Raw genomic sequence first — 10,324 nt, 5'->3', positions numbered from 1 at the left:
GGGTACGAAAGAAAAGGGTAACTCGGGAAAAACATACCTAGTTTGTGAAAGGTGTTGTGAATTGGGACATGAAGTGACAAGTTGTGAGGTAGTGCAAGACGAGGAAGATGAAGAAGAAGAGGTCAATTATATTTAGGGTGAAAGAAGGTATAATAACAACAATATGAACTCAAATACCTACCACACACGCCTCAGAAATCACCCAAACTTCAGCTATGGAAATCCGAACACTCAGCAGAACCCGAACTTTCAGGGCAGTTCTCATAAAACAGGATGCCAGTCGAATCAAAGGCAGTATGGTAATGGCTCGATTAATAATCATAGTGGGTATAACCAAGGAGATTCTTGTGGTAGCAAAAAGGAATCAATCAAGGATGTCATGGATTTCTTAAAGCAAATAAAGGCAGATCATGAGGTTCAAAATAAAAGTGTGAAACGGAGATTAGGGCTCCAAGAAAAGGCTAATCCTCAAGGGATAAACAGGTGAGTTCAGCTCACTAAAGAGGTGGAAATTTTGAAAATAAATACATCTAAGCTACCGAGTGATACGTTGAAGAACCCCAGCCATCAGGGTAGCAGTTCATCAAATGGAAAAATGTGCATCTCAGTGCCATTACCATTGATAATGAGGTTGTGAATGACATAGTTGAAGAATTTGAAATAGGGGCACCACTTATTCTCATTCAGATTGGTAAGTTAAAGACCACCAAGGCGTTAGTTGATTATGGTGCAAGTGTAAGTGTTCTACCGGCGAGTTTGTATGACCGGTTTGACTTCGGGCCTTTACAAGAGGTAGACACCACCTTGGTGTTAGCTGATTTCACTCGAAAACGGTCCCTGGGAAGTTGGTTGGTATTGCGGTAAAGGTTGGTGGTTTTTACTATCCTAAAGACTTTCTTAATCATGATTATGCACCGGCTGAGAATGAAGAAGAACCCTGGGTGATATTGGGAATACCGTTTTTGGCGACATCAAATGCTCATAGTAACTGCCGAGACGGAACAGTATGCATGACCTTCGATAACCGTAAGTTAATTTTATATATATTTTCAAATGCAAATGATTATTTTTCTGAAAATAAATATTCTAGGTCATATGGTAATAACAAGTGTCTTCCTCGTGTAAGCGAGGGTGACACCAAAGAGGAGGATTTTATGTCTGACAGATCAAAGACAAAGAAGGAAAAAGAGGAGTTGAATGCGGTAGAGATTCAGATTGGGGAGTTGGCTAGTTTAGGTGTTGATATCAAGACTGCAATGAAAACAATGGTTAATAAGGAGACATATGGAACAAGTAAGAAGAAACCACCAAATAAGATGGTGAAGAAGCCACCGGGATTCGAGAATGAACAAAAAAGGTTGGCGTGTTTTGGACCAAGGTTGAGTACTATTGATAATTTACCACCCTGTTGGAGAAGTAAGAAGAATGAGGTGGAGGAAGGTAAGCACTCCATTAGACCACCATAACTGTAAAATGAGTAACGGTCCAGCTGAAGACCTTAACAATAACCTAGCGCTGACTTGGAGGCAACCCGACCTTTTATTTTGTTTTGTTTTTCATTATTTTAGTTTTTCATTTTGCATTTACTTTATATTTTGTGTTTATCGATCGTATTAAACCCTAAATGTGGGGAAGCTCATGGTGGTTTGATCAAGATTTGGTGGAATATATATTGTTATACCATAGTTCAAGGAGTGCGGGTCAATTGTGCAACAGTTATCAGCATGACCCATTTAATAAGAGAAATTTGAATCAGGTTCATGTGCCTCTTTCCTTTGTTTGTTTGTTAAAATAGTTTAAGTTCTCATGTGCTACACTCTACTGTTAAATGAAAATGTACATTGGGGACAATGTAAAGTTTAAGTGTGGGGATACGGGAAAGGATCCGGGAAACAGTTTTTGAGAAAGTGAAAAAAAGTTAAAAATGTCACAAAATTTAATATTTTTTTGCAAACAATGGAAAATGATAGAAAAATAGGAAGTTGTTTTTCAAATCTAATGTATGTATGTATGTATGAGATAATAAAAACAAAAAAACACTTAACTTGGAATGTGTTGGTAGGCCCAGCCGATAATGAAAGATTTCTAAAAATGCATAATAGACCTATGATTAAAATCATTAAGTCTTGTGAGTTCCCATCTTAGGAAGGTGGAGAACTGAAATGTATAAGTTAATGAATAAGCACCACTATAGGGTAAAACCTTGTAACTTTTAAGATTTGATCTCACTTAATTGGCACACAAGTGTGACGCCTCATTAATTCATCAAAATGAGCATTAAAAGCTAAATAAATGAGAAAGATCTAATATTATAATGTGTCTCCCTCTAGGATAGTGACTTGGAGATGACATCTATGGATGAGGATCGAAAAATAATGGCATAATTAAGATCCAACAACCTTTGTGTTTTCCCTCAAGTTGGCAGCTTGGTGTATAGGCCTCTAGGTGAGGATCAATGAACGTTAAGGAATAAAAACCAACAGCTTATATGCTTCTCACTGGGCTAGAAACCACGGTGTGAAAATCTATTGGTGAGGTTTAATATATAATTACATTCAAATGCTCAAATTATTTATCCATCTGTAAGGTTAGATTTTAACATTTACAAGTTTTTGGGTTATGGTGGTAGAAAAATCTTTTTGATTTCATCCTTGCTTTTACATATCTGAAACAAATTATGTGGATCTGAGATTCTAGGTGTGGGACCATTAGAGTAGATGTTAACTTGAACTTAAATACTAAAATGATTAGGGATCTGATTTGTCAAAATTTGGGTTTACATGGATAACAATACTGGCAATCGCGGTTTTTGTGTTATTTGTCATTAATTAAAATAACTTGAGTGTTTTTAAAGACAGTTTCCGGTTCTTATTCCATTGCAGATATTTTTCGGGACGAAAAAAGATAAGTTTGGGGATGTCATGTGTGGGTAAAAGAATGTGTTTTATGTGTTTAATTTTTTGTATATTAAGTGTTTTTATATATCGAACAAGAGTACTTTGAATGGTTTTATGTTTACAGGTGATCGGAGCTTAAAGGAGCTAATTTGGAGAATTTAGGATGGAGTGGAAATGAAGTAATGATACATGATGTGATAGAGAATTGAAAGACGAAGACGTGCCACAAACGGTGAGGAAAATGGAGTTGGAATGAAAATTTTATGAAGAAATCGGTGTTTAGAAATTGTAGCCACTGTAAGGTAGAGAAGCCAGGCCGTAGGCTACGATGGCCGAGCCATAGCTTACGGCTTGGTCTGGCGGGAAATAGTTTTTTCTTGTTTTCCATTCATATTGAAGCCCGAAAAACCCAAAAGTCGAGTATTATTGATTCTCTATCACAAATGGGCGATTTTGGGGCTATCTTTCACCATCATAACATCTCCTAATCATCATAATCGTTCATGCAATCATCCTTCCACACCATAATCAAGCGATTCAAGATCAAGATGCAAGGCTAAATATCTCATAACCATCTCCGGGTGTAGGGTTGAGTTGTACTGGATTTTTGGTATTTTAAACCTTAACTTTAGATTTGGATTTGGTTAATCATTCGGTTAGTCAAATCTTTATGTAAATAGTTTTTTCGTAATTGAATGCTTAATATTATATTAGTTAATTTATTTGAGGTCATTAACAATTAGGATTGAGTTTTTATCGCCATTGGCCCGTTTATCATTAACCATATCATTGATTCCGTGCATCAAAAATCTAAAACTAATAATCAGTTATATCATTATTAAGTTGTGCCAATCGTTTGGATTAAGTTCTGACATTCAACATACTCAAATATTTAGTCTTTCGGTTTACTTATCTAAACAAAGATATTTCCAAATAGGTTTCATTAATTTTCCAACTTACTTCAAAACCTGAAACCAGGAGATTGGTTATTTTCCCATTATTTTTGACAAATCACTTTTAAACCGCTTAATATCGTTTGTCGACCCCAGTATAATTAATTAAAAAGCATTAAACAGAACGAGCACTTTCCACTGATTCCCTGTGAATTCGACACATTACTTTCCCTTGCTAGTAAAGGTAATTTTATTAGTAATTTTTTATTGACCTTTCAACATCGTTCACTCACCCATAACCTCTCCCGAACAATCCCCCACACACAAAGACCAACCCATCCAAGGCATTTCCTTTTAACCAAACCTGAAATCGAACCAACACATACCTCACCGATCCAACAACTACCTATATCCCCACCTAGGACAACTTCACTAGTCTCATCTCCATTTAGATCATCCTTTACCTCACGGCTCAGGGGAACAACATTCTGGTCAACCACATACATTGCCTCACCCACTACCATACCCATAACCAGCCTTACCCAAACCATTAGCTTACCCTTAGTCACCCACACCGTAACCATGCCTACCCAAACCTCACTACAATCCATATTCTCAATCACATCACCCGCAATCACCCAAAGCCCAGTCATATCAGCCATTCCGTTGTCAAGAGGGAAGTTTAGGCCGTCCACAGTCTACCGGGATCCTATCCTTTATAGGATTCAGGCACTGGAGGAATCAAACGAGAAAATGGTCAAACAGGAAAACTTTTTATCAAGATTGTGAAGGAACAAGTGACAGATGAGAAAGTTGTGAAAGAGAGAGACACATTGGTTGCTCGAGTTGCTCAGTTGGAGCAAGACAGAGAGGTTGATAGAGGCTTGATTGAGAGTCAACATATGTGGATCGAGACTCTTCAAAATCAAGTCAACAATTAGCATACTTTGTTGACTAATGAAACGTTGTTGAATGCAAAGCGTCGTGATGAGGTGACACGTCTTGAATCGAGACTGATCTATATTCCTCTTCAAAACTTTCACAAAATTTGAGGAGAGAGTTAGAGTTAGGTGTCGAAAAGACGATAAGGTGAATCAAGTTCCTCAAGAAACATTGGAACTTTGATTGGTGAGAATGCAGAACTGAGAGCTGAAGTTGAAAGAATGAAAGCTTTGATCGATCAACACGAGCGTTTCACAAATGCTCTAGTGCAGGTAAATGAAGGTCTGGTAAATCGCTATCTTGGATTTATTGAGATCATGAAGATGACAGATGATGATATTGAAGATCTCAAGAATCGATTAAAGACCGTTTTCAGAAGCTGGACTGACTCTAACTCCGATGATGATAAATATAAAAAAGGGAAAAGGAGACGAGTCTCTTTGGTCGAGATTATTGTTGACACACAAATCGTTGGGTCTAAGGACGGTGCGAGTGGTAGTGGTGCTGGTGTTGGTGGTAGTGAAACAGTAGTGGTGACTGGTGCAATTCTTGGTACCAGCATAGTTGAAACCACTATGGTATCTCATGCGAGTGTTGAAACCGCTCAAGTGACTGCTCTGGATGTTGGAGCAACTGTCACTGGGAACAAGGAGGAAGTGGTGGTTGAAGAGGAGGACGATGACGATTCTGATAATGAGGATGATGAGAATGAAGATGACGAGGAAGACGGTGATGAGATTGACGATCCTCGTGATAGTTTTGATGAACCACGTAATGGTGGCGGTAATGTTAATGGTGATGAAGGCGGTGATGGTGGTGTTGGTGGTGGCAATGGAACGAGTCAACAACATGAGGACTCGCCAAGGGATGTTGTAACTGATGATCCCGCAAGGAAAATAAGAGATGTGTATGCTGCATTGGAGGTTGAGATCTCCTCTATCTATAACTTTGATGATATTGCAGGTACCCCGTCCCAAGCTCAAGAAGCCATGGAAACCGATGATGGAATAGACTACTCACCGAACCTGAACACTCCGGTTCGTGGTGAGAATGCGGATCAAGATCAGGAGCCAGCCACGGTGATGGCTCTTCCAGCCACGGGTGGTGAATCTTCTCAATAGTCGAGAAGAAGAATGAAGAAAAGGCATTAGATCACCAGAGTTGCAAGTCTCCGAGACCGTCTCTACCCTTATCACGGCGACTCCCCAATTATCTACTACAAGTGGCACCCGTCCAGCAAAACATGGGCAATCTAACGTGCCAATTGGAATTTGACCTACATGTACTACACAGACATGCACACGCAGTCTGATATTGACATGAATTACTCCCGAAGGTTTGTAGGTCAAGTTACGGGTGAGGAGGAGTTGTGAGGATGGTTTATGAGATTCTTAAGCAGGGAATGGAAGCATGAATACCCTAACTTTATACTCAACAAGGGTAAGTCGTACTGTCACCCAACTGAGATTGATCTGGTCTTAGGAAAGAAGAAAAAGGCATTGAAGTACAAGACCCACAAAGATGGGAGGCCGATTTATCATGGAGAACCGTTTATGCCCAACATCTTTCATGATTTCATCTGTTGGGAGTTTGACAACACCGGAGAAGTTGTCATCCACAGTGAAAGGATGCATTTCCTCAACTTCTTTGATGAGCATGAGCTGGCTGCCGTCAGCATCTGTTGAAGTTGTATAACTCTCCATTGGGCATGGTCGACGACGTTCGTCTAGACAACTCTGACATGATAGTTGAGAAGTTCAACATGTGTGTTCACTTCCTTGTTGACAATCAACTATATGAAACCGACTGAAGACGAAAGCTACTGGAACAAATACTAAAGACTAGAGGGAGATTGTAGGGGACCGTTTCGTATATCAGTCTTTTGTATTTGTTTATTATATTAAGGATGTATCAAGTTAGCTTGACGGTTTATTTATTGTATGTTTGGGCCCGAGGCCATGTAAGTTTAGCACAATGGACCGTTAATAATATAGTAAGCATGGCATTGCTTCATCTATAAAAGGTGAAGCGCACATGCCAAACCAACCTTTTGCAAAAACTTAATCTTATCCTCTCACCAACTCTCTCCCTACTCCCTTTTACTTTCCATTTCGGGTAATAAACTAAACCATACAAGATCCGAGATCTCGGTTCTCTACTAGTGACTTACGCTAGCTAGTAGTGAGATTGATCAAGAACTTTATTGTTTGATCCGTTATTAGGACATACACAATAAATTCAATCGTCTCGTGTTTATCAATTTTACTAGCCATGATCATCGATTACATTATATTTTTACCTATAAACATCTTAGGTATTTTTCTTATCTTTATTTGTATGAACCTTCATTCTTTGATTTGCTAATCAACACTAATTCTTTGATTTCGATAAAATGGTAGTTAGAAACATGTGATCGTTTTTTTTATTTCCCTCAATTCTTAGATATCGATTAAATTGTAGTTATAAACATGAAATCCTTTTTTTTGTTTGTTTAATCATCATTTATTACTGTTATTGAAAGTTTTAAGCATGATTAATAAAGTTGCATTTCACTTTGAAGATTGAACATGCCTGATTCAAAAGAATGTCAGATGGATGTTATGTGAATTAGGATTTGTGTTGTGTTTGATCTCATTAAAACTATCGCTATTATTTGTGAGGTTCAAAGTCTTATCTTGAGGTAGAGGTAATTAACCAAATTTCATATGTTTGTTTAAATACGTACACACATAAGCTTTATAAAAATATATGCTTAAATAAATACGGGTCTGATGGGTATGAAAATGATGTAACATTCATACTTTTTTTTTGGAAACTTTTTTATCCTAATTCTCAAAGTAAGTCCGTTTGTTTTAATTTATGTAGAGCGGGTCTCATTAGGTCCGTAAATGAATTGAAACATTAAGTGAACTAATTGGCATAAACTTCATTTATATTCATTTGTTAATAAACAAACAAACATGAACACATGTTTTAGACGTTCATTTATGTTCGTAAACAATCGCTTATGTTCATTTTTGAAAGAAACTTTGGATGAATCATTTACTTAATATTTTATATTTGTTCGTTTGTGTTTATTTATATTTGTTTGTGCTCGTTTATGTTTGTTCATATATTATATGTTCCATTATATTTATTTAACTTTGTTTAATTATGTTCATTTATGTTTGTTTATGTTTATGAACTTTTTATTTAGATTTTAAATGAACGAACATATATAATTATATAAACGAACCCATGCATGTTCATTTTTTAAACGAATGAACATAAATTCGAGTGGTGTTCGATTCAAGTTATATGAATAAACATAAGCATGTCATTTGTTCGTGTTCGTTTGGTTTGTTTACTAACCTAGATGTCATTTTGTTTTTTTTAATTGTTTTAATATTGTTGAATGTTGATTTCGAAGCTGAAAGCATGATAGTTTAGGTGGATTGTTGGCAGTAGATTTTAGATCAATGTAGTGGTAACAAAAGTGAAACTTTTTGTCTTCTTCCGTTATGATCAATGTAGATTTTAGAATTGGGGCAGATTGCAAAAGAGTTTTTTTAGTCAATGTTTTTTCTCTAGAATTGTAAAAATACATCAAGGTATTTTGGACAATACGGGTCTAACTTAATTCTGGGTCATGATCTTTAGCGAGGGGCAACTTAGGAACAATGTTTTTATCGCAAACGATTGTTAATCGTTTCATAATTTGATACGGGTAGAAGTTGTTTTAAAGGCATTTTGACTTAAAAAGAGATAAGGGCGTCAAAGACTTTGAAACAAAGACTTTACGTTGGTGACAATTTTCTAGTCTAGACTTTCAAGGTAGAGGTGGTTTTAAAGGCATTTTGACTCAAAAGACTTTCAAGGTTCAGGTCGTTACATTAATGACAATTTTCTAGTCTAGATCTAAAACTTTGAAACCCTAAAAACACGAACCGAAAACCCAAAACCTGAAGAGCACCCCTACTTTGAACCACTATTTGAATTTGGCAATTGCTCGAAAATCCTGAAATAGGCGAGGGTGCCCAAAATGATTTAACAAACCAGCTCTTAAAAATGGATGAAGACATCTAGGTCAGACGATTATGCAACGAGTGCTTTGAGCGCATGTTGTAATAATTATCTTAAGGATTTGAATGTTGACCACGATCTTCCCAAACTATAACGCCAACGTTGAGTAATAAATGGAATGAAATAAGCATGTCAACACCCACAGATGATTGAGTGGAAAAATTAGTGAGTCATCTGACACTACAAGAAAATTGCTGTGATTATACCAACCACATAAAACATCAGAGTGAAATCCGGTCAAACCTATTGGTCGTACATGTGTTCTATAGCGACAATTGTGATCAGTATAGGGATGGTCGTGTCAGAAAAGTTTTTTTTGTAGTGTGACGCCTTTAAGATCCGTTATGAAGAGTAAAAGAAAAAAAAAGCTAGCTAAAGGATGAGACCCAAAAACAAAAAATCTTTGGTGAATGAAGAGTAATTAAGAATTGAAGATTTTAAAATCTTTATGTAAAATCAATCACTTTACTGCCTTGCTTCGGATAGCGACCAAAGTCAAAAAGAAACAATAGCCAAAAAAAATATGGTTATCAATGAATGTAATAATTATTCTTATCTTTATTTTAATTATACAACTATTTTTTTTAATACTAATGAAAAATTTAATCAACGTTATATGTCTTTTATTTGTTGAAGAAAATGTTAAGTGGAGAATGAGTTGTATATACGCTTGATTGAGTGAAAAAGTGAAAAACAGAGAATATCATAATCTGACGCTAACATGACATGTAATAAAGAATGATAAAATGAATAATATGCCTTCTTTCCTAATCCCATAGCTTATTAATTATTTTTTCTGTGGAGATTTGAGTAATATGATATCTATATCAAAATGTAAAGGATTAACACATCATATTATCACTACTATCTAAATAAAAATTATCTCTGTGGTAATTGGCATAAGTAAAATTTTTCGTGGACTATGAGGTAATACAAATAATCAGGCGTGTACGATATATAAAGCTAAGTAAGTTTACATAAAAGAACAATAGATTCGATTAAGACACTTTAACATAGTGCTTGATAGGTGTAATGAATGTTAGAAAGAGAGTGACGTGAAGACTTGTATAACCGTTTCAAACATCACTTTCAAAGCAAAAGATATATCTATTTTAAATTTTACGTGATTATTCGTATTAAATTATTAAAAATCATCATATAGTTGTGTAAATTAAATTTATATGGGTGTTGTGAGCTTGGTGGTATGTTTAAGTTGGGTAAATTAGTAATAAGGTTTAAAGTCAAAATATGCATTCTTAAAACGGTAAATGTTTAATGAAATACATAAACCATTGTAGTGAAGATGTGAAAATAAGAAAATCAATCGAAACTTAATTCTAAAATATATTATTTCTGCACTATGATAAAGAGATTTATAATGTAACATTAAGTAAAAAGACACATAGAGGGATGGGGGCAAATAACCGCATCAATGTTTGCCCAAGTCCTTATAATAGCTGCTACGTGTCAGAACATTATTGGCAAGTACATGGTGGATGTTATTATCATCCGGCTGTGGTAACCACATGT

Source organism: Bidens hawaiensis, unplaced genomic scaffold, assembly GCF_021521415.1.
Source record: "Bidens hawaiensis isolate Kalapana, Puna unplaced genomic scaffold, B.hawaiensis_p1.1 tig00020892_1, whole genome shotgun sequence".
Classification (NCBI taxonomy): domain Eukaryota; kingdom Viridiplantae; phylum Streptophyta; class Magnoliopsida; order Asterales; family Asteraceae; genus Bidens; species Bidens hawaiensis.
This window is presented reverse-complemented; position numbering follows the sequence as displayed.